We start from the raw sequence: 26,613 nt of genomic DNA, 5'->3' as shown, positions 1-26,613 counted from the left end.
TCAGCCCACAGCACACAGTAAAGCTATTGCCTTGTTAAAGCTGTTGTAAAAAATCTGAGCTTTCAAAGGATTAACTTTGAAAATTACATTATTTTTGTGTATAGAAAAAATATATCATAATGCAGGTAGGGAAGAAAGCCTTCAGGCATGTTTGGTCAAGGTTAGGTGTCCGTTTTTCTAAGATTTTTCCAATTTTGCTTCCTCCAGTACTAGAGTCATCATTAGGTAGAAAAATGCCTTCAGCACTCACAGGGCTCACTCATACTCTCATACCTATTAAAGGAAAAGAGAGCATTTATTTAGAAGGCTTTTTTGGTTGTTTGTTTTGTTTTCAGAAGAATCAGGAAATTTATTTCCCAGAAAGTCTCAGCAAATATATTATTCGTGTTGTCTTTAAACCAGATATGGTGACCAAACATTTTGCAATTGGCTTAAACTGGCTGGGGACTTCAGGACTGTTACTATACAGGGAAAAGGCAAACTCTACTAAAGGAAAGCCAGGTTACCTTTGGCAGAAGAGAAAGGACATTGATGCTGTAGAGGAAATCAGCAGGTATTCATTCTATAGCTGTTTTGTTAAAGGTACTTTGCAGAATTAGACTTTATAAATAGCCATATTTTTATAAAACATTATACTTGGAACTAAATACAAAGTAATAATAACACAGGAACATGCATACTTTAGAAACAACATACAAACTAAAACTATATATAATTTATAACGATAAATTAATGTTCAAAGAAAATATCTTCACAAAAAAGCCTGAATATCATATTTATCTCTAATTAAAACATAACTAAGTAAAAGAAAATTGTTTCTCAAAATTTTACTCTTTTTTAATAATGAAAACTGATTTTGCTTCTTTCAGTGCATGTTTAAATTCCAGTCACAGACTCAATTTCAGCATGTTAAATTTTATAATACGAATTCTATGTTACATTTGAGATAATCAATCATGTTTCAGTGTAATCCACATTGCATAGGAGACTTTTATTATGAGCATTATCATTGTAGTATAGTAAAGTGTATTGTTAATGAAGCATGGAAAAGGAATAATTTCAACTAATAGTCATATATGTCAAATTTCAATTAGGACTATGTTGGAATCCAAAAAGAAAGATGAGCATATAAATTTAAACCTTTGACCTTCAGCATCAAGTACAAGGTCTGAGAGGAAAATTAAATTATTTTGATGTAGAATACAAATTTGAGTAAATTATTGTGTTCTGAAACTCTCAAGACTCTTAAATTGCATATGATTTTAAAAATTTTTATATACTTGCACTTTACAACTTTGAAATGTTTACTTTTATTCCATATATTATAATATTAATAAATGAAAAAACAACAAATTCAACACAAGCTTATTGTGTGTCTACTGTTAGGCAATGCACCAATAGATAAATTACTGGTCCTGAAAGTATCTGATGAAACAGATCAGGCCTACAGGTTTTTAAAATTATTGTCATTTTTCAAGAATACTTAGTATCATTAAATGTCCAGTGAATGGTCACTTTCCCTTGATTGATATATAAATTTTTTAAAAATTGAAGTTGGTTTATTTGAGTCAGAATCCAAATAAGATTCACACATTGCATTTGGTTGACCTCTCCATTCATTATATGTTAATTTATTGGGTAGCTTTCCCTCATTGCAATGTTCTTCTTCATAAAGTGGGTTCTTTTTCTTATGGAGCTTCCCACATTATCAATTGTTTTTATTGCATACCTATAACATTAATATTTTATAGGTATTTTTATAGGTTTGTGTTTGTGCTGTTGAATAAAAAACATCTGTAATGTAAGGCATTTTCCAACTCTAAGGATTTCAGATTCTCTGAGATAGAAAGTATGCTTCTAAGATAGCACAGCAGAGTATAGAAAGAGCATTGAAATATTAGTCTAAAAATTTTGATTTTCATCAATATTCTAATTCTGTTAATTATGGGGGTGATAGAGTTAGTTAACTACTGTGTGCCTCAATATACTCATCTGTGAAATGTAGGAATTAGGCTTGGTGGTACTTAGTATCCCATTCAAGTCTAACATTTCTTGATAGCATACATTTTTTGACAAATGAATGAAAAGGGCCATCTTTCCTATTGGAACAAAATTCCTAAGTTATCATTTATATAGTAAACTTTTAAAAATTCTTTATAGTCAATTTGGACCAGCAGCTATTTAATATAATTCAAAGGAACAAGGACTAAATCATATATAAATGTTAATATTACCTTCTTCTATAGCTCTTTCATTTGTGTTCTATGAGTTTCACTTAGAGTTATTATAGGGAAATTATGAAATATAGATTAATGGTTGCATTTTTATGCTTTTGATGTGTTGTTTAATGAGGTATGTGCTGTTTTATATCTTACATCAAAGAGACATCTGCTAGAAACCTTCTTATCATACATATCAAGTGATTTTTGCTCTAATAAGCATAATCAACTGAATAATGGAATATGGTATCTCTTTTTCATGCCAATGAACTTATCATATACATTTGGTTCCCATTTTGAAACATAGTTTTTAATTTTGCACTTTAAATTACTTTATTAGACATGCCTTTCCTGAAGTAAACTTAAATGGTATATAAGATTAGAGAAACAATCAGAAGATACAAACGTCTAACACCTTTATAGGTCATAGAATATAGTTCATGAAATTGCCATAATAGTATCACCTCCATCATTAATATAGTTTCTCTAGGAGCTATTGATCACTTTGGATTTAGTGTGTGTATTTGCAGTCACTGAAAATCATTAATTTGATGAAATAGACAAAGTATTCTAAACTTAAAATGAGGTATCAATATGAGTTAAATAATAGCCTAACCACAGCCACCATATAGATTACCAGATTTCCTGACTTTCACCTCCTCTGTCACCACTACAGCATTCCTCAACCTATGCAAGCATGGTTTAAAATTAAATTTTCCGTTCAGTAAATCACTATGAAATTTGTGAGCATTTTCTGCATCTGTAAAGTAAGTCAATGAGTCATAGACAAACTATTTAACATTGCATTTTGGGCACTATGAATAAAAAATAGAGAAGATAGGTATTTATAGATGTCAAATCACAGAATGAACTAAAATAGAAGAAATAGGGCCAACGTTTTGCAATTTAGCATTCTATTTTTTTGTATGTATACATGAGGGTTTTATACAAACTATTCAGAAATAGACCAGAACCACAGTGCCCAAATTCATAATTTCCCTTAGTAAGCATAATGAAGTGTCATAATTAACAAACTTATTGGAAAATATTAAGATTGAAACAGCAAATATTAAATAATTTATCCAGGCAAATGAGCGAACTGTTCACTAGCATGGCAATTATTGCATTATTTCTGCCATTACTGAGTGTAAAAAATCCAAGTAAAAGAATTAACTGAGCTTTTCACTTAAAAGTGACAATAAAACATCACTAGGGTTTAGTATGTGAAATTAATGGCTGTTTTAAGCATAAAAAATACAAAAAAATGCTGTTTAAAATAGTTTTCTTTCATATCTTTTAGTAACTTCTTATGTTAATTGGTATTTTTAAAACTAGACTATCTACTAAATTAATAGAAATTTAGATTAAATAGGTTATCCAGAAAATAAAAATCAAATCCATAACTGATACGGTTTAACAAAACACACATGCACACAAAGGCTCATGAGGCCTAGGTTCCAGTTTCAGTCCTGACTTTTACTTGCCTTCTGAACTCTATCAAAATCATAGCCTTTTTGATATTTATTTCCCTTATCTTCAAAATGAAAGAAATTGAGTAAAAGAATACCAAAGTCACTTTAAAATAACAAAGATTTCATTTTTAATAATATATTTTACCATTAATTCACAAATCATTTTCAAGAAATACCTTCAAAACCATTACAATAATGTACTGTATCTCCTATTTTTCTGTTTTAAAATTTTACTAAGCCTGCTGTGTACCAGTCATACTTCTAAATAAAACTTCTTGCTTTAGATAATATATTGTTTTTAATTCCAACTAAACAAATATATTATTTACCATTAATACAAATATGACCTTTAGTTATGGGAATATTATTTCAATTGCCTGTAGCATGTTGCATTTAATTGTTGATCTTTTTCTGTGTCTGGGCATTTCAGATAAATTACTAAGTCTCTGTTGACATTTGAATTACAATTTCTCCATGTCTCATTCCTACATATTTTGGGGAAAGACTTCGAGAATCCAAAGGATAACAGTTTAATCTTACTTCTGCTTGACCTTGGTTACTTCAGCTCAGAAGAATATACAGCATGTCATCAATCTCAATTCCTAAATTCTATGCCCTTTATCTCATTTCTTATATAATAGATTGGTTTTTATACTTATATGTCTGAAAAATGACTTGAGAAGAAGAGAAAGCTGGGGCAAAAATCTCCTTTTAAGCAAAGAGTAAAGATTCTCAAAAATGTAAGGAATAAACTTGAGAATGTCCTACATTGAAGATGCTTTTGTTAAAACAGGATGTAGAAAAACTATAGAGTACAAATTTTTAACACTTTTTTTTTCTTTTTATGAATGAAGACATAATTAAAATGCGTCATTTAGTCATGTATGAAATAGCATCACTGTATGGCTAAAAGATGGTCTCCCAAATAGGTATGTGTATTCTATAAAGTGGCAGGTATTATATATATATATATCTAAAGTACAGAAAAAGTATCAATATGATAGACACCCTCTTTATTTACTTAATACCTACTGACCTTTATTACTCCTCAGTTATGTCAGACATAACCTTCATAAACCTGTTCTAACAACAGTATTTTTTATCTATGTGATTGTAAACTTCACCTTTCCTGGAAGCCTGAGTATTTTCCTTCAATCTATGCTATTTTTCTTAAGTCATTATTTAAGAACACATATCTCTCCTATCTGTCTACCTGTCTCCTCCCTAACTCTATTACTTTTGCTGTTGCCACCACTATCCTTGTACTGATCTAGGGACCACTATATATATATATATTGTTCCTTATTTGCTGAACTCTTTTGCCTTTCTCCATCATCTGCCTAACTCTAGGTCCCTTTTCCCGACATCCTGAAAGCAGATTGTTTCCCTTCGATGGCACTCCCAAATCATTTGATTAGTGTTTACCACATGGGCTTGAGCTCGACAGTGTACTTACCTACCTCATCCAGCATATGCTCCTGGAGATCAGGTATATTCAATCCACTTGGATCTCCAATATCTAGAATTCTGCTTCGCTTACTGTAGACACACACACACACACACACACACACACACACACACACACACTTCTCTAACAAAGTCAATAATTAAGCCATGTTTTAGGAAGAAATCTCTGATTACTTAAGTTTCCAATTCTCTCTAAAGTTTGTCATTTTCTGGAGAAAAAATAACAGGTTTCAAGGTTTAAATAGGTTTTAGCCCATTTATTGAATTATATTTGAACGTATTGTTTTTATGTACTACTGAGATGAGCTCATTGTCTAGAAAACTCTACTTGATCATGAATAATTGTCTCATCTTTTCCTGCAAACTATAATGTAGTTTTTTTTAGTCCACTATATTCTGCTAGAACAGTAATTGTTATTTAGAATATATTTGTGGAAATTTTAGTGAATAAATAACCAATGCAAAATCATTTTACTTGCTAGAAGAGTGACCATGCAAATATCTTTTTTTAAATTAAAAATATCCAGGCTTCAATTATCTGTAAATATAGTTGCCATCATGAAATTTAAATATTCATATATTACTGAGATATAAACAAAAAAATACAAGGAGAAACAATATGAACAAAATAAATTATCTTCCCATAACATTTACCTTTGGGGCCTTGAAATTATGCTAATGCACATAAACTGTAATGTATCTTTACAAGAAACAGTAAATCAAAAAAGTTTATCAAATGTCCTTATTCTAATGCACATAAATAATGAACTATTTTAGTGCTAACACACTGATATTTCTTATATAGTGTCTTTGTTATACAGTGTATTCACAGCGTCCTCAATTTATTTCTGTATTAGGAAAAAATAATCGGCCAAATGCTATTTTATGTGCTTTCCTCTTCTTCAACTCAACCATAGTACCTGAGTTCCAGCCAAAGTCCTACCTTTCCATGTTGAGATGAGCAGGATGTTTTTCAACATTTAATTGTAGACATTTATATTTTAAAATATTCACTATAATTTTGGATACATTTGAATTCAGCTATTTATTATAGTCAATATATTATTTGGAAAAATAAACATAATTAGAACAAAGAAATCATTAACAATTTTATTTATTTTTTGAGTAGATTTTTTCTCTGTTGTATTTTGCAGATTGTCACATATTACACAGAAGTGAACTTATGAAATATTCAAACTGTACACAGATTTTATGGACATCATTTATGACTGCTGTACTATTTGGACTCAGTCTAAACTTACTAAGGTTTTTTGAAATAATAATGCCAGCTAACAATTATTTAATATTTATATGAGCCTACACTAATCTCAGTGTTTTGCGTGCATTAGCTTATGTAATTTTTATGTCTAAGGTCCTTGGCACTATTATTATTCTTAGTTTACAGATGAAGAAACTGAAGCAATAAAAAGCTTCATTTTGGTTTTTTTTACTAACCCATTGGTAAAAAACCAACCCATCAAACACCGCCTCCTCCGGTCTCCTCATATAACTGGCTGGTATCACCTCCTCTCAGGCAGGCAGAATTCTAGATGCCCTGAAATAATTTCATGGTTATTTTTTAAATAGGATTCGGCCTTTTTAAATGTGTTAGAAATAAAAATCAAATAAAATCTGTTTTTTTTCATATAACAATAATAGAATCATGGTTATACTTGTAATGCTCAGCTCTTTAATATAAGAACACCATATTTACTAAGTTAATCTTATTATTTCCAGAAAAAAATTTAGACTTTTGAATCTATGTAGGCAAATTACCCATCTAAAAGTTCAATCCATAAGCAGTGCTATTTCTAAATTTCTTCTGGAACAATTTAACTGTGGGAGGAAATTTTGAAAATGTCAGTTTTCTAAAGTGACTCATTTTAATAGCCCAACTGGACAATCTTGCTTGCAATCATCTTTAATATGTTAGAGCATCATAGCTTTCACTACAAAGTTCCAAACTACAAGTTCACCTATTTTTATTATAACAAGTCAGACGGTAAGGAAACCCCTTCAGAAGCATGACACCAAAATAATTTTTCAGGGACAATTGTTGCTGACATCTTCAATCAGTCATTTTTGAAGATGTAAGGCCATCACCTAGTTTTCTTTTCTTACTTTTTTAAAAAAATACTTTGAGAAATTTATATCCGCAATCTCTTCTACTACCTTTTGTTTTACTTCTTTAAAATTTTCTCTGAAGTCGTTTATATATTTTAAGGTTGAAGATGATGGTTCTCTACCATCTATGAAAAAGATAACCTTTCTGCTTTTGTCAACTGTAACTTTCTCAGAGCTAACAGGTTTTGTGGGTCTTTTACCAACTTTTATTCTAAGTTCAGGGGTACGTGTACAGGATGTGGAGGTTTGTTGCATAGGTAAACGTGTGCCATGGTGGTTTGCTGCACAGATCATCCCATCACCCAGGTATTAAGCCCAGCATCCATTAGCTATTCTCCTGATCCTCTCCCTCCTCTCACCTCCTGCCCTCCGACGGGCCCCAGTGTGTGTTGTTCCCCCTCATGTGTCCATGTTTTCTCATCATTTAGAGCTACCAGTTTCAATTTAACATTTGAAGTTTTATAAAGTACATTGACCTTGAATTATAAAATTTAACCCTTCTATGTACTGTATTGTTCTTTGTGTATGTATTTATGTCTTATGAAACCTGGAAACATTTAAGTGTTTGCAATTCAAAACACAAAATACTCATCTTAAAACTTCCTTTAATAAAATTAGCAAAACAATATAAAAGTCTTAATTTTACTCAAAATGTTTTCTAGATGAGTGAGGAAACAAGGAGTAGAAATATAGTGGAGTGTGAGTACCATTTTTGTGTTTGGCAGAAGGCAATCCTTGGGGAGAAAAAGTTAAAAAATTAAAAGGTCTGGTCCAAGGATTATAAATAAAATATCTACAAGGGCCAGGCAGAAGCATAAATAAAGCAAAAGGAATTGGTAAGGGTTGTGACAAACCAAAGAGTTACCTCACTTAAGTGTGGTAGCTCCATCTAATTGTGGACCTGTAGGAAAGTAGATTCACTGTAGCTTGATCTTCTCACAGTCAAAGAGTCACATGATATCCAGTGTTGTGTGAAACAAATCTTTATGTTCAAATTCTTGTAACTAATCCAAGCATTTTTCAACTCTCAGTGGACCAATCAAAATGTATCTGCTGACCAAACCTACCCCCAAGAATGTGGCCAGTGCTTTATTTAGCAATTCAAGATGACAGATTGAAGGAGGCAGCTGAGGGCTAAGAAAAAGGAGCCACCAGTAGGTATGAATTCTAAAGGAATAACCAGTATGTTTGAGCAAGAAGAGGGATACATATTTAGAGCTTAAAGGAAATGAGAGCTTACACCTCCAAATGAACATTCTATATCAAAGTAGATATTTTGACTGCTTGTTTTTAATAATACTGATATTTATTTCTTAAAATATTTTGGTGTATACTTTTCAAACACTTTAGGAAAATTTTATTAATTACACGCTAAAATGAGTCTTATTATTTTTTAATCAACAACCTGATTTATCATTTTCAACATAGTGAAAATAACAGTTATTGGGTGCATACTATTTAGTAAACTCTGTATTTGGTACAGAGATAATAAAGATGAAAAATACACTTATCTGTTGAATCTAACTATAGAGTAGGAAACTGACAAAGAAATAATAATTTTAAAAATGTGTATCCCACAGTAAATGTAGTAATAAAGTGGTGTGTAAGATATAGCAATGATTCATAGGAGAGAGTGATCATTCTTCTGAAAGGGTGACTAGGTCTCTTGGAAGCCATAAGTAGTAACTTTGTTTGAATGACATTTTATAGGATGACTAGAAGTTTCTCAAGCAGACAAGGAAAGAAGAACTTTTCATGAATTCAGAATAGCGCTATGTAATCATACTTCCCATTACCTAATATGAGTTCAGTAATTCTGTTAGTTGCTTCTTATCCCAGTTAAGTAAAATAGAGAATTCCTTCAGGTAGAATACACTTTTAAATCTGTTCCTAAAACATAATATCTGATTATTGTTGAGAGAAGGAAAACTTACAAAATCTTGTTCAAAAAAGTAAAATATGTTTTTAGAACTAGCTTTCTCCAAACCATAATGTAGTGCACAGCCTCAACCAACTAATTGTTTTTCAGAAAGAGTTATTCTAAGGTATTACTCTTGACCTGCTTGTCCCCACTATTTATAATATAATCCAAGTCTATTAGCCCAATATCCTTCTTTCCATCGTGTCTACAACTCCTGCAACACTGCTGTTTTCTCTGAGCATTATGGACTGGAGCAGTCCTACATGATCTGCACTGAGTCCTATGGCACATCCTGCTTCTTGATGTCCTCACTTATTTTGATGGAGAAATCCTCTCCCTAGGTAAACTAGTCCTGAAGACTCAGTGCTTAGATAGTAGAGTCTATGTCTCATGGTTAGATATTGGGAAGGGATTCAAACAAGACTGGTTCACAGAAAGAGCTACAAGTTGATATCATGAATATACTTGTGTTGAACTCATTAAGTCATGTATGGAAATCATCACAAATTAAATCATGATATTATGGTATTGCTTAAGATTATACCTCTTAATAAGTTTATATGAATTTCAAGAGTAAAGATTTATTTCTATCCCTTATATCTTCACCTTTCTCTGCTTAAATTTTTGTTAGTCTATTAATATAATTATAGTCTAGGAGGAAAAAAGGTCAAAAGTTTCATTTTATTTAAACAGAATTATTTATTTATTTTCCAAGGTTTTATACCAGCTCTACAACAAACATTGAAAGGTAAAAAAGGATGGCTTTGTTTAACTGGTAGCCTATGTCAGAATGAGAGGCAATATTATTTACTTCTAATGTGAAAATTGAGTTGGAAGGATTTAAGAAACAGATTGAGGTTTATAAGATTGCTACCTTTCAAATACTCCCTACTGTGTCTTCAGTATGGTTTCGGTATTTTGTTTGAAGAATAGTAAATTAAGAAGAAAAATTTTAGTTTGCTATTATTAATATACAAAAACACAGTTCTAATTTTCATTAACCCAAAACTAACAAACAAAAACATGGTTTGATTTTGAGCAGTGGTATTAATAATATTACTTGCCATTAACTTAAAAATCTAAAATTAATTATATTGTACTTCTTATGGTGGGTGAGAAAAATAATGAATGTAAAATATCAGTCTGGCATGAGAACAGTAGTTTTTCATTATTACCAAGAATTTCCAAGCATGGTTACATAGAAGACATTTTGCTAGCTACTCTTTGGGCATATAAAATTATAGAGAAGGGAACTTATATATCATATTTTAGTAACTTTCTACAAGCAACAACTGGCTAAGCTATTTACATAAGTCATTTTATTCTCACCATAATACTCTGAAGTGAGTTTTATTTTATATTTTTCATTTTCTCAGTGGAAAAATCAAAGCTAAGAATGATTTAATTAACTTGTATCTCAACTAATAAGCAGCAGAGCCAGGAATTTTGACTTTGTAATTCATTTGTTGAAGACATGTCTTCCATGCAAAGGGACATTGAAATGCATTTGATAGACATAAGACAAAAAGGAAGAAAAAAATGCAAAATACTATGAATGACATGTCAAAAAAGTGACCTATAAGAATTTAGTGATTAACTCTGAACTCGTCAATAGAATGGTTGAGAAAGTCAGACTTCTTTGAGATCTTAAAGGAAATAAAAGTTGAGATTAGTAGTGACTAAAGGAGGATGAGAACAATGGAGCCATAAGCCAACAGAATATAAAAAGGTGCCAAAGAAGAGGTGAGCATGGGTTTTCATGAAACTTCGAGAAGAGAACTTGCTTAGAAAAAGCAGGGGGATTACTTTGGAGAATGAGGAAAGAAATGGCAGAATAACACAGGCATGGTTTAGACATAGGATAGTAATTAGATTGTTATGGAACTCTAGTAATTCATTTGAATTTTTAAGACAACTGAGAAAATAACATGAATGGCATCATAATATTTATATGGAAGGCAAGTGCTTGATAATTTCTCTGAATTTGAAAGATAATCTAACAAAATACAAACACATGCACACACACACAGTATGTGTGTGATTTTCCTAAAATGAAAAGACACAGTATGATTTTCCTAAAATGAAAAGACAGCTACTATAGTTACATATGTGCATTATTCATTATCCTTTATTCTTATAAAGGAGATTAGAAGGAATGATACAGCATAAATGAGCCAGACGGTTATGAAAAAAAAAAAAAAGTCTGAGAGGCTACGAATAGAAATGGAAGTCTTTGTGATCTCTTCCTACTTCCCGTACATACAATTACCACTACACAGATTTAGAAAGAAGAAATGATAATATATTTTCAGCTTTTTAGTGCCCTATCCCGATGAAGTAATTTCATCCTGCTGCTCTCTAACTCAAGGAACCTTTTTTGTCAGTTTCTTAGGGTAAGAAGATTCAACACTTTGAATCCTGTACTCATTTTATATATATATATATATATATATATAGATAGATAGATAGCTAATAAGCTATAAGCTTATAGCTATATAAGCTTATATTATAAACTATAAGCTTTTTATATAGCTAATAAGGTATATAATATATATATATAATATGTATTTATATAGCTAATAAGTTTTAAAATGATTCATCTAAATCTGTAGCAGACATCTAAGGTTTTAGGAAGAAAATTGTCTGAAACTAGTATGTGATTTATATAAACATTTATAATTTTAGCCAGTTTAAAACAATATAATGATATCATTGCTCTGAAATTTTGAAAATTCTACTAGTAGGCATAAACAGACCATAAAAGTAAAGCAGATTCATTTTTTAGCAAAATCTTCAATTTCCACAAATTCTTAGTTTTGATGTTTTGTTGATTACAGTATCTTCTCCACTCACTTTCCTACCCTCTCCTCACAAACATTTAATAATTTTCTTTTCTGACTTATTTAAGTTTGTTATAAAGAAAATAATTTCAACAAAACATTTAAGAATAGCTAAGCCATGATTTGCTATTTTTAGGAAGTGTTTTAGGAAAACAAGTTTTTAATGTAATAATTTTTCTGTAATTATATCTAATATTCTAAATGTTTGTTCATATTACTTAAAATGTTTAAATAACATTTTAAACCTCAGATGGGGTAGAATTTTAAAAGTCCATATATCTAGTAAGCTTTTTTCTTTTACTATACATGTATTTATTTTTCTTGGCATAAGGCTAAACCAGAAAAGGAAAACAAAATCATATACATATTAGGTTCATTTGTTTGGGTAAAAAACAAACAAACAAACAACAACAAAAAAGACCACACACGCACAAAAAAATAACAGGTTACCAGTGATCTATAGCTAACAATAACAGGTTATGTGGAAAAGGATTTTATGGTAAATATTTCTTTTTAAAAATAAAGCCATATATAAACTTCAAAACGAGGTGTGTAATGCCCACAGGGAACTGTTGACTATACACTAAGCCAGCCATTATTGCCTCATTAATCTTAATTTTCTTTTCATCTAAGAAATCTCTGTGTCCATTGTGGAAGATTGTTTTGTTTTCTACATCAATATGTTCTGTATAGTTTTGAGGTTGAAAGACAACAAGCTCATAGCTAACTTTGAAACAGTGGGACAAGTCCTATCACAGCCTTCTATCTATAACATAGCAGAACATCATAATTATTCATTCCATCCATATGATTAGAAAGACTCCCACTAAAAAAGGTACTATTATAAAACTCATTGCTAAATGGACATGGTAATAATAAGTCCTATTGTGTTTCATTTTGTGGCAATAATTAAGGCATTCATGATAAGAAGAGTGGAAACATTATGCCTGCTAATACTGTATGCTTCTGCTAATACTGTATGCTTCTGCTAATCTACTTATTCTAAAATTTTATAAAATCACATTTTACATACTTTTAAAATCTATTCATTTCCATTTTCTTTCCTACTCTGAGAATGCATGTAGCACAATATTTTCTCCACGTTAATTATGGCTTTAATTCCTTCTCTCTGCTCTAAATGTCTTATGTTTGATCCTTGCCATGCTCAGATTAGAACATTCACTGCACTACATCTCGATCACATTGTCTGTGTATCCTCTCTATACTAATCAGAATTTCAGAACTGGTTAGCATTTTTTATTCCTACTCCTTTCCTAAGGCAGGGCCATTGGGTAGATTCCTGTGGCTCTCCCTTTGGATCAAATATACAAAAGCAGAAAAGCTATAATTTAAAATGAAAAGAAAATCCCAAGTGTAAAGGAATCTTTCAGTTGCTTGCAATTAGCCAGCCACCGTTCCAAAGTCTCTGAATGTGTTTCATTCACCAGCCTAAGCCTATGCTTCCTTTGTTCCTAGCAGGACAAACTTGCTCAAATGAAAATGAAAGTGTTAAGAGACTTAGATTTTATTAAACATATAATGGCCAGTAGCTCTCAATGAGTCCCTGTTTTACAACACATTTTGGCAAGGCTGTTTGAAAGACTGATGCAGATTTGAGACAAGCAATTGAGAAACTAGAGCCAAGGTAAAAAATTTATAAACTCTTATCCACCTGAAGAAATGCAAAGAGTGGAAGGAATAAGGTTATACACCGAGAATCATGTTTACCAAAGGTGCAAAACTGACCCTAAGACTAATTGTAAATAGGGTTGACAAAACGGAGAGCAGAGCTATAGCAGTTAATATAACTAGCATGGGAATAAAAAGGGCAGTTTTTGTTGTTGCTGTTTTATTTTTTTCTTGTACAACAGGCTTTGCTTTTCCTGACTTTGAATCTACAGCCTATTTCACAAGCCAGGAGAGATCATAGAGAAGTGTGAATTGTGGATTAGCCCCATTAACCTATTGTAACCAAAGCACCTTCTGTGGCTCTTCACGGGAGGGAATGGGCTGCTTTACCTTTGGAAACAAAATCAGCATGGTAATCAGACTCAAAGGTAAAAATAGCAAAATTGGACTTGATCAAGTAAGAAAGAAAAGCTAGGCATATAATAAACGTTATTTTTTATATTTTCAACAATGTTTGGAGGTAGAAAGATGTATAGTTTTGTTATTTATTTTTTAACATCCATCTCCATTGATGCAAATGAGGATCAAATTTTGTGCTTAATACCATATATTTAGGAAGTGTGTAGCTGAAATTCAAACTCCTGTCTGTATGATTCTAAAATATTTTCATTCCAAATATGTCTCAGAATCAAAATCAAAGGTCTGCCTAGAAGAGTTTTATTCATATAGAAAGAAATAGAAAATGAATAGATATTTATCAAGTGTCTATTTGCACCAGATTCTGGGCTAGGTACTGGGAACAAAAAGGCAAGTAGGACAGAGTACTTGCCTTCAATGGGCTCAAGTAAGAAGTTAAAAGCATTTATCCACATCACAAGCCTTCAGAGTGGACTTCTTTTTTTAACCCCATTTTATAGTTAAGGGAAATGTGGCTCAGAGAGGCTAAACGACTTAGCCAGTCAGCCAAGAGTCAATTTGTTCCATTATACATTGCTGACTCATTCTGCAAACAAAATCAAATAGAATAACACCAAAATTATTATTGAACTTTTTTTTTTTTTTAATTTGAGCATTTGAAAAATCAAGCACATACCCAAGCAGGCATTTGAGGGTAAAAACTGTTGATTAATTATCTTGATATGATTCATTGTATAATTTACTCTCCCATCACGGCTTTTGTGTTGATACTCTTTTACTATACCCTTTAAATAGTCTTAAGAAATTGTCCCCTTAAATTCTTTTTTTCCTCTCCTTCATTTTTCATTTTATTGTAAGAAAAATACTGTTTTGGTTTTCATTAATTTTGCTTACTTTTATCCTAATTCCCCAATTCAGGCCACTTTATTAATAGACATTGATTCTGTTGGAATAAAACTAACATGAGAAGAATTTGAAAAGAAAAAAAAAGTAACATCATTTATTTTCACATTATTAAATATTTTCTTATTCAAGGAATTTTAGAAATGGATTTAAAAAGCAGCAGAAGTTGGGAAAGCCCTAAATAAATGGATGTTATAGTCATGTGATGCATTGTTTTCATTTAGGAGATAGGTGCTATTACTTATTCCAATTTTCATTCATCTGTCTGCTGGTGAGAATTATGAAAATGATTGAAAAACAAAGCATCAGACTGAACTACTATGTTTGGATACTTTTGAGGATTTGAAAAGTTAACACTAATAAAACAGATATTTTGTAAATTATCCTCTATTATATTTTCTATTATTTTGAAAAATATTTTAAAATATATAATCATACAAGTTTTGCTTTTGAAAAATATAACTTAAATCTGCCTTCACAAATAAATATTTAAATATACTTAGAAATATGATTTCATATTTTTTATAATGTTGACTTTTTAAATGTTTCACTAAACATTATCATAGAAAAATTAGAAAATATAAATAAGTTTTTTAAAAAAATGTTTCACTGAACATTATTTATCATAGGAAAATTAGAAAATATAAATAAGTTTTTTTTTAAAAAAAAGGAGAAAGGACCTTAATAACACATACTACCTTATGATCTATTTTCAACAATTTTTATTCATCTCTTTCTGTTTTCTATTGTTCATATATCTTTAATGTTTATTTGTAGACTAATTATACTTTTAAAATTGCAATGTAGTTTACATACATTGTATATACTTACACTGTGTTTGGTTATGCAAATGCCCATGGGCTTTGTGTTTTGAATTTTTGTATAAAAATGTGTTTAATGAAATGCTTACTCTTTCCTGTTTAGGAAAACTAGGATATGCTGCACACTAGAGAGAGAAACAGTTAAACATGTAATAATTATCTTTCCCTTTTTGCAAACTGTATTAGAAACTAATAAACAATTTTAGTCATATTTTCCTAAATATGACTTTGGGGTTACCTAAAATTCTAGAGGAGAATGCATATTTGTAAACTAGAAATAATCATTAATCATATGTATAAAACATATATAAGTATATGTATGATTTGGTGTAGTTAAAAGGTAACTCATCTAGATATCTTTTTCTGACTCTGTTACTAGTCAGCTTTATAGAATTGGACTAATAACTTATTTATATTTTTTTCTGCAAAAGGAGAAATGTATGTGAACACTGGAATGTTTCTTATGGCTCTGAAGCAACACCACTTTGTGATTTAACAAATTCTTTAATGTGTCATCAGATTAAAATAGAACCTAGCTAGAATGAAAAAAATTCACTCTATATGTTGTATTAAAATAAATTGTAAGACATTTGCAGAAAAATACAGTTCTCTTACATTGTTCAATAACAAAGGACATTCACTTCAAAATCAAGTTTTTATGTTCTTTCCGTTAGTCAATTATTGCAATTTTTGCGTGTAACTATAATGAATAAATGTCTCATATGTAAAAGTGTCCAACACATTTCCTTCCAAACCCTAATTGTCTTAATTTCTCAAAGCTATTCTTGGTCATAAGCTCTACTCCAAATGCTGAAAACAGTCAATATTAATAAAAGAATACAGAAAAAAACGTGGACAATTTAATTTGTCAAATGAAAACATTAATATGTTTTTTGAGTTATGCACAAATGAATAATTTATCCTTTTATGGAAAACAACTTTGAAAAATTTCAACTATTCACTATAAAACTGAACTTTTATATACCAAGTATTTCTAACATTTATATTAAATATTATTTTCATATTTGCATAAAATATTTAGTTCTCCCTCTTTCTCTCAAACAAGTGTTATATGATAAAGGAAAGGGTAAAAATTTCTAAGTTGATGAATTATTAAAGTATTTAGATACATAACAGATACCTTGATTCCCATTTGCCTTTTTTTTAGAGCTTTGCCTCTGGGAGTATTTTGACTTGAAAGCATTTGTTGAGGAAAGAAGTTGTGTTGATGGTGAAACTCACAGACAGATGTACTTGTTTTATAAAAACTTTTTAGCTTCTCTGCAAGTGTATTAAACATGTTGAAGACAGTACAGGATAAAAGTAAAGACAAAAAACAATCTGAAAAGTGAATCAGATTATTCAACATGAACATTTCTCTCTGAATGTTTTCAAGTATTAGAAGACCATGAGAAATGTGTATGCTGTAATATATATTCATTTGGAATAATATCATTCAACTGAAGATATGTATACCCTTAATAATTATAGTTAATTTTTATATTCAAGATAGACTGTAGCATCTAGCATGATTGAAATTTTTATGTAGTCACTTAATTTTTAATGTGATCTCACTTTCAAGAAATGCCACATCTAAACTTTTAAGTATACATTCACACATCAAAGTTATTTTTCTTTTCTTTTTTTCAGTTTAATTTTCATTTTAACAGTTCAGAGAAATGCATAATTTTTTAGGTACTACCACCCATGGCTTCTTATCACCTTTCAACTTTGTCTGAGGTCTAGAAGCAAATCACTTATTTGGAAAGCTTAGCTCATCTCCAGTGGTTTCAGAAGCAAGTATAAAGTAAAGGCAAACACAAATATAAAAATAGTCCTCTGTTCTGAGATTCAGCCCTGATGGATTTCATATTCCAGAACCAAAGTTTACAGCAATCCTATTGTGTAAGATTGATGTCACTAGAAAATGTGGTTTGTTTCTACACAGATTCCCTCCCCACCCCCCCACATCCATACACCATCCCTCCTTTTCTTTTGTTTTCTGGATATGCCTATTTCAATGTATCTCTTGTTACCCTGAGATATCACCATTTTCAATTTCACTAAAGCTTATCCTTAACCTCACAAACTTTTAGATTCTCACAGCTTCACAAAACTATCTGGTCTCTTCAGAGTTATTATGCTCAAATTTTTATGTTGTGGCTTTTCATTTTCAAATTTTGTCCTTTGTTATAAAGTCAATTATTTATCTATTCATTCTTAGTATCTTATTTTATCTATTTTTAAATGTTAACTTATAATAGTTTTGAATTGTCTTATTTGTAATATATATCCTTTTTTTCCTTTTAATCTTGGAACTAATATGCTCATTTTTTAATATAAACTTTTATTCGAAAAGAGTTTTAGATTTAGAGAAAAATTGTGAAAGAATTACAGAGTTTGCTTATTTTTCATAGCTGGTCTTCCCTATTATTGACAGCTTACGTTAGTATGGTACATTTGTCCTAACAAATGAGCTAATATTGATACGCACTTTTTTTTTTTTAACTAAAGTTCATACTTTATTCAGATTTTCTTAGTTTTTTACCTTACATTCTTTTTCTGTTCCACAGTCTGTTTCAACATACCACATTATATCTAGTGGTTGCTCCTTTTGACTGAGACAATTTCTTAGGTTTTGCTTGTTTTTGATAACCTTGACAGTTTTGAGTGTTACTGGTGAGGTATTTTGTAGACTCTCCCTCATTTGGGAGATTTTTTGTTGTTGTTGTTTTGTTTTTGTTTTTGTTTTTGCTTTTTTTTTATGACAAAACCGATTATGTGTTTTGGGGAGGAAGACCACAAGGTAAAGTGACATCACATAATACCAAGAATATATACTATCAACATGACTTATCACTGTTGATGTTGACTTTGATTATTTGGCAGAGTAGTTGTTTTTTGTTTGTTTGTTTGTTTATTTGAAGTTTCTCCACTTTAAAGTTACTCTTTTTCCCCTATCCATACTGTATACTTAGGAAGGAAGTCACTATGGCTTAAAAATATTTGGGAAGTTATGCTTTCTATTTTTGAGGGTAGAATATCTACATAAATTATTTGAATTAATCTGCATAAGAGATTTACTTTTTCTTCTCAATCTATTTTTTTAATTCAGTAATTTATTTCTATCAATATAGACTCATGGATATTTATTTTACACTTTGGGTTTTAATCTAATACCACTTTATTTATTCTTTTGCCCAAATTGTTCCAGGTATGGACATTAGTAGCTTTTTTAGTTAGCTCTTGTGTCCCTTTAATTTACTTCCAATGCTGCTTTTTGTTTTTTGGGTGTCTTTTGTTTGTTTTAGTATTCTACTTTCTGGCATTATACTATGCTTCAAACTCATCATAAATATTTCCTTCCAAGTCCTGGAATGAGACATTTTTCTAAGACTCACTGTTTCCTTCTACTGAAAATGATATTAGAAACCAAAATCTGGGTACTAGGTGTCATGGTTGCCACTGGTGTGTCATTGCCTCTAGATCTGCTTAGCTGAGAGAATAAGGAACTGTATATGTTTCTATATGTGTTGTTAACTACATATAGGTTAACTATATAGTAACTATATATATTCCTATATGTGTTATCATATGTGTATATATACATACACAGACACTTGCGTATATACATACACACATAATTCTCTAAATATCTTTTTTATATAACTATATGTACCTATTTTGAGCCAAGCATGAGTTCACAGTGATGACTTCTAATTTATTACCACATTGATCATTCTACGATTCTACTTTTGCTGGTCTGTAATGACCCACTTTAAATGTGAGAAACTGATTCCCACTGTTCATCATTCTTTAATTTAATTGTTCAATTCGAATATATGTCCTTCATATATATATTCGAATATATATGGCTTCAGAATTGTTAACCTGTACCTAGTTGGGAGAAATCTATCATCTCAAGTACAATATTTACATCTGGTTCTTACCACGTTTGGTTTCAAAAACTCCTTTCCAAAATCGCTTAGGTCAGCACTTTCAGGTTTTTTTTTTTTTTTTTAATTTGTTATATGGTTAGTTTGTCTCATTCTTCATTCTATTCTGATAACTCCTGACCTTCTAAATGATCTTAATGTTTTCCATACATATGGGTTGTATTAGTCAGGATTCTCCAGAGGGACAGAACTAATAGGATATATGTATATATGAAAGGGAGTTTATTAACTCACACAATCAAAAGGTGTGTCCCATGATAGGCTGTCTGCAAGCTGTGGAGGAAGGAAGCCAGTAGTGGCTCAGGCTGAGTCCAAAAGCCTCAAAAGTAAGGAATCCAACAGTACAACCTTTAGTCTGTGGCCGAAGGCCTGAGAGCCCCTGGCAAACCACTGGTGTAAGTCCAAGGGTCCAAAGACCAAAGAACCTGGAGTCTGATGTCCAAGTGCAGGAAACATCCAGCATGGGAGAAGGATGAAAGCCAGAAGACTCAGTGAGCCAGCTTATCCTATCTTCTTTCACTTGCTTTGTTCTAGCCATGCTGGCAGCTGATTGAATGGTGCCCACCCGCATTGAGTATGAGTCCTCCTTTTCCAGTCCACTGACTCAAATATTAATCTCCTCTCGCAACACCCTTACAGACACACCCAGAAACAATACTTTACCAGCTATCCAAGCATCCTTCAATCAAGTTGACATGTAATATTAACCATCACAAGGATTTTTTGCAATAGTGTTCAGTTTTAGTCTTTGTGCCCTATAGGCCTTGACAAATTCATGATGCCATGTTTCCATGATTACAGTTTCATGTAGAATGTTTTCCACCACCCTAAAAGATCCCATGTGATTTACCTATTTACCTCTGCTCCTACCCTGTATTCCTGGAATCCACTGATGTTTTTAAATACCTCTATTGTTTTACCTTTTCCAGAACGTTATATCATTGGAATCATATAGTATACAGTTTTTTAGACTGTCTTCTTTCAGATAGAAATATGAATTTAAGATTCATTCATGTATTTGCATAGCTTGATAATACATTCGTTATTGCTGAATAGTATTTCATTATATACATGTACCACTCTCTCTTTATCCATTTACCTCTTAAGGGACATATTAGTTACTTCAAGTTTTAGACAATTATGAATAGGTCTGCCATAGATATCCACATGCAGGTTTTTATGTGTTCTATTTTTTAAATCAGTTGGATAAATACCTAAAAGCATGATTTGTAGTTCATAAGGTAAGGAAGTGTTTAACTTTGTAAGAAACTGTCAAACTATCCTATTGTAATAGTTTGTCCTTTAATACATGTTGTATAGGAGTGTGAAAGAAGAAATTTTTGCCTTGTTTCCAAGGACATCAGTAGGAAAGCATCCAATCTCTGACGATCAAATATATGTTTTTTTTAAAATAAATGTTTTCATCAAGTTAAGGAAATTATTCTTTATTCCTAATTTTCCAAACTTTTTTTTTTATCATGAATAGGTATTAGATTTTATCAATGCTTTTTGTGCATCAATTGATATGATAATATAATTTTTCTTCTTTATCCTGTTGATATGGTGGATTATGTTGATTGATTTTTTAATGTTACACCAGACTTGCTTACCTAAAATAAATCTTACTTGGTCTTGGTATACAATTCTTTCTATATATTGTTGGATTCAATTAGCCATTATTTTACGAGGGATTTTTGCATCAGTGTTTAAGAGGATAATGGTCTGCATTAGGTTAATTCTGGCCTCAGGGAGGGAGTTAGGAAGTATTCCCTCTGCTTCTATTTTTCTAGAAATGATTGTGGATATCGGTATTATTTTCTTCTGAAGTGTTTGGTAGAATACAAAAGTAACTGGGCCTGGTACTACATTTTTTCAAAGGTTATTAATCATTGAGTCAAAATCTTTAATTGGTATAGGGCTATCATGTTATCTATTTCTCCTTGTGTGAGTTAGTTTGAGTCTTTCAAGAAATTGATACATTTTATGTAAGTTATCAAATTTATGGCAATAGTCATTCTTGGTGTTCCTTTACTATCCTATTATAGTCCTTGGGCTAATAAGTGATGACTTTTGTTTCATTTCTGATATTGGTAATTTTTGTCTTCTCTGTTCTTGTCTTGGTTAGTCTGGCTAGAGTTTAGTTTAATTTATTTTTTCAAAGAACCAGCTTTTGTTCATATGTTTACTTTTTACTTTTATCAACCTTCTGCCATCTCCTTATTTTCTTAGTTGAATTTGCTACTTTTCCTTTTTCTTTTGTTATATTTTTTGATTATGTAATGGATGGTGTCTTATGCTGCTATAACAAAATACCTGAGACTGAGTAACATAAAAACTGCATAAACTTATGGCTCACAGTTATTGAGGCTGGGAGTACAAAATTAAAGTGCCAGCAGGTTCAGTATCTATTGAGGGTCTGGTCTCTGCTCCTGAGAAGGGACATTGTTGCTGCATCTTCCTGAGGGGGTAAACATTATGTACTCACATGGTGGAAGGGATGGAAGGACTAAAAAGTACGAGCTAGTTCCCTTGAGCATTAATTCCTTCGTGGGGGTTGTGCCCTCATAACCTAACGACTTACTAAAAGTCCCACGTCTTAATACCATCACTGTGGGGTCTGAGTTCCAACATATGAATTTGGGAGGGACACATATACTTAAACTCTACCAGATGGTATGAAATATTTCACGAATGTATTGTCACTGAAGAGAAACATATTTTACAAAGGAAATCCATGATATGTGCTCTATTATCCCAGCAGCAATTTCTGTATCTTTTCAGTGCACCAAACTTCACAGTCTGATTTTGTGAACAACATTTTATTCCTGGCCTTTTCTTTTTACTATTTTTTTCTTTTATCCGAAGTCCTACATTTAATTCAAATTATATTTTATTTTATTTATAAAGAAGACATGTTTACACAATAAATCAATACATGCATAGATACATACTAGAACAGCAGTTGTTGATGACTCACTCCATATGTTACTACAAGCTAAAAATGGACTACCACTGCTCCACATCCACATTTAGATATAGCTATGAGGACGGTGATGAGAGGGAAATCTTCCCAACAAGCTGAACTGTGAGCAATACACATTGTTATCACCTTAGTTTCATGGAAGAAGTCATCAGAGGTAAAGGTATACTTGCAAACTTGAGAAGTGGCAATGATTTGGTTTGTTGGTGAGAGGTCTGAAAGGAGGAAGAGAGAAAGGTCCAGAGGCTAAGTAAGAGTTCGGGAGAAGTGGCGTGCTGATGGAGGTATAGGAGTGGACACAAATGCAGATTTGTTTTTGTGTCATGTTAAAGCCTCATTCAAAAGAGGTACTTCAAAACTAAGTGAACAAGATGACTCATCTGGGTCGAACATCCTCTGTCATCAGCCATTTCAGTACTTGTACAGTGGGCCTATGAATGAAATAGACATGGTGATACATGCAGTGCTTATTAATGAGCACAGTAACATAGGGCTTTTCTCAAAAAGACTAATTTATCTGCTGTCATTGCTGAATGTATGACTGATGGTAAGCCCTTGATATGGTACTACTTAGATTGATTGTCCACATCTTTACTACATGGAGGGGAGGGTTGCTTATAGTCCCTGAGATTTAAATTGTATTCTGGATATGAATTTGTTATCTCTGCCCTCAGTGCCTTTTTTTCACCTCTATATAAATACTTTTTTAAAAAAATTATAACTTAAATTCTGGGATACATGTGCAGAATGTGCAGGTTACTTACACAGGTATACACATACCATGGTGGTATGCTGCACCCATCAACCCATCATCTACATTAGGTATTTCTCCCAATGTTATCCCTCCCCTAGTCCCTCAACCCCCGACTGCCCTGGTGTGTGATTTTCCCCTCCCTGTGTCCATGTGTTCTCATTGTTCAACTCCCACTTATGAGTGAAAACACGCAGTGTTTGGTTTTATGTTCCTGTGTTACTTTGCTGAGAATGATGGCTTCCAGCTTCATCCATGTCCCTGCAAAGGACATGAACTCCTTCTTTTTTATGGCTGCATAGTATTCCATGGTGTATATGTGTGACATTTTCTTTATCCAGACTATCACTGATGGGCATTTGGGTTCGTTCCAAGTCTTTTCTATTGTGAACAGTGCAAAGTAATTTATATATTCAATGCTATCCACATCAAGCTACCATTGACTTTCTTCACAGAATAGAAAAAACTACTTTAAATTTCATATGGAACCAAAAAAGAGCCCATATAGCCATGAAAATCCTAAGCAAAAACAACAAAGCTGGAGGCATCATGCTACCTGATTTCAAACTATACTACAAGGCTACAGTAACCAAAACAGCATGGTACTGGTACCAAAACAGATATATAGAGCAATGGAACAGAACAGAGGCCTCAGAAATAATGCCACACATCTACAACCATCTGATCTTTGACAAACCTGACACAAACAAGCAATGGGGAAAGGATTCCCTGTTTAATAAACGGTGTTGGGAAAACTGGCTAGCCATATGCAGAAAAGTGAAACTGGACCCCTTCCTTACACCTTATACAAAAATTAACTCAGATGGATTAAAGACTAAAACATAAGACCTTGTACCATAAAAACCCTAGAAGAAAACCTAAGCAATACCATTCAGGACATAGGTATAGGAAAATACTTCATGACTAAAACACCAAAAGCAATTGCAACAAAAGCCAAAATCGACAAGTGAGATCTAATTAAGCTAAAGAGCTGCTCCACACAAAAGAAACTATATAAAGACTTTTAGAACTGTGACTTACTGTCACAGGTTTCAGCTGGCATTGTCTAGGGCCAAGGGATGCATTTAAATCAAAGAGAATTTGACAATGAGTACATAGACCATAAGATTCGTGAGCCCAGTCAGATACTGCATTACTGAGTAGCTGCTATCCTGAGCAAACATGAAAACATATTTTTAAAAGCTATATTCTTTGAACCAATGACTTATATAGTGCTGTGTTTCCAACAGATAGAGTGCATGGACCCAGGAATCAAGGAATAGAAGTAAGAGTAGAAGTTCAGTGGCATGATCCCGGATCACTGCAACCCCCACTTCCTTGGTTCAAGCAATCCCCCTGCCTCAGCCTCCCGAGTAGCCGGGCTTACAGGCACCTGCCACCACACCCAGCTAATTTTTTTGTATTTTTAGTAGAGACAGGGTTTCACCATTTTGGCCAGACTGGTCTCAAACTCCTGACCTCAGGCAATCTGCCCTCCTTGGCCTCCCAAAATGCTGGGATTACAGGAATGAGCCACCATGCCTGAGGTGACTATGCAATTCTTATCTCCATGTAATTCTTATCAGAACCTGAGGCTTACAGGATTAGAATTCTTTGTCTTCAGGCTTCCATCAGGTTCTCAGTAAAATTACAATGAATTTATAGCTACAACTCTTATCCTGTCATTTTTGAGTTCCTCATACCAATAGAAAAGCAGGCATAAAAGAAGTTACTGTAGTAGGGTGGGGATAACTGACCATTAACATGACGAGAAATGAAGGTTTTTGTAACATAAAAGACTCAGTGAAGATGTCTGAAACTCAGAAGATTCCTAGAGGAACCTCTTGGCGTTTCTATGTGAGATAATAAAAAACAAATAAGCTGATTATGACTTTAGCCATGTCCTGGTAAGGGCAAGGTAATCGGGACTCACATCTCATGAAGGTTTGATGACAACTTTCAGAAAGGTAGATCTATTGAAGTGTTAGCTGAAAGTAAGCAGAAGAAAGATGGTGAATATTAACTATAGTTTTGAGACTGTTGCTTTTAATATTAAAGCTCACATTTTAAAGCTTTTTTTTAGATTGTGCTTGGTTACCACCGTGAAGCTCCAGTAATAGAGCTGACTCTCTGTGGAGGACAGAAAGTTCTGACCAGTAAAAAGAGCTGACAGCAACACATTTACCAGTCATCTGTTTGGGTGTACATAAATATATGTAGAGATGTAGTTCTCAGGACTCAAGACTTCTTAATATTTTCCAATAAATAGGATGCAAGCATATGGAACTATAGAACCCACTGGTAAAAAAGGAATCATCTACTGGCTGAGACAAGAAAGAGGCATAATACTGTGCATGCTGTTTGTCAAATACCCATAAATATACCCTCTGTAATTTTCATTTAGAAAATATTTTTGATGGCCGGGCGTGGTGGCTCACGCCTGTAATCCCAACACTTTGGGAGGCCGAGATGGGCGGATCACAAGGTCAGGAGATTGAGACCATCCTGGCTAACAAGGTGAAACCCCGTCTCTACTAAAAATACAAAAAATTAGCCAGGCATGGTGGCGGGTGCCTGTAGTCCCAGCTACTGGGGAGGCTGAGGCAGGAGATTGGCGTGAACCCGGGAGGCGGAGCTTGCTGTGAGCCCAGATCGCACCACTGCACTCCAGCCTGGGAGACTGAGCGAGACTCTGTCTCAAAAAAAAAAAAAAAAAAAAAATTTTTTTTGATGTGTATGTGTCACATTTTCTTTATCCAGTCTATTATTGATGGGCATTTGGGTTGGTTCCAAGTCTTTGCTATTGTGAATAGTACTGCAATAAACATATGTGTGCATGTGTCTTTATAGTAGAATGATTTATAATCCTTTGGATATATACCTAGTAGTGGGATTGCTGGGTCAAATGGTATTTCTGGTTCTAGATCCTTGAGGAATTGCCAGTGTCTTCCACAATGGTTGACCTAATTTACATTCCAACCAATAGTGTAAAAGCATTCCTATTTCTCCACATCCTCATGGAATACTATACAGCCATAAACAAGAATGAGCTCATGTCTTCTGCAAGGACATGGATGAAGCTAGAAACCATCATTCTCAGCAAACTTAGACGG

The sequence above is a fragment of the Pan paniscus genome, chromosome 13, assembly GCF_029289425.2.
Source record: "Pan paniscus chromosome 13, NHGRI_mPanPan1-v2.0_pri, whole genome shotgun sequence".
Classification (NCBI taxonomy): Eukaryota; Metazoa; Chordata; class Mammalia; order Primates; family Hominidae; genus Pan; species Pan paniscus.
Note: the sequence above shows the minus strand (reverse complement) of the source record.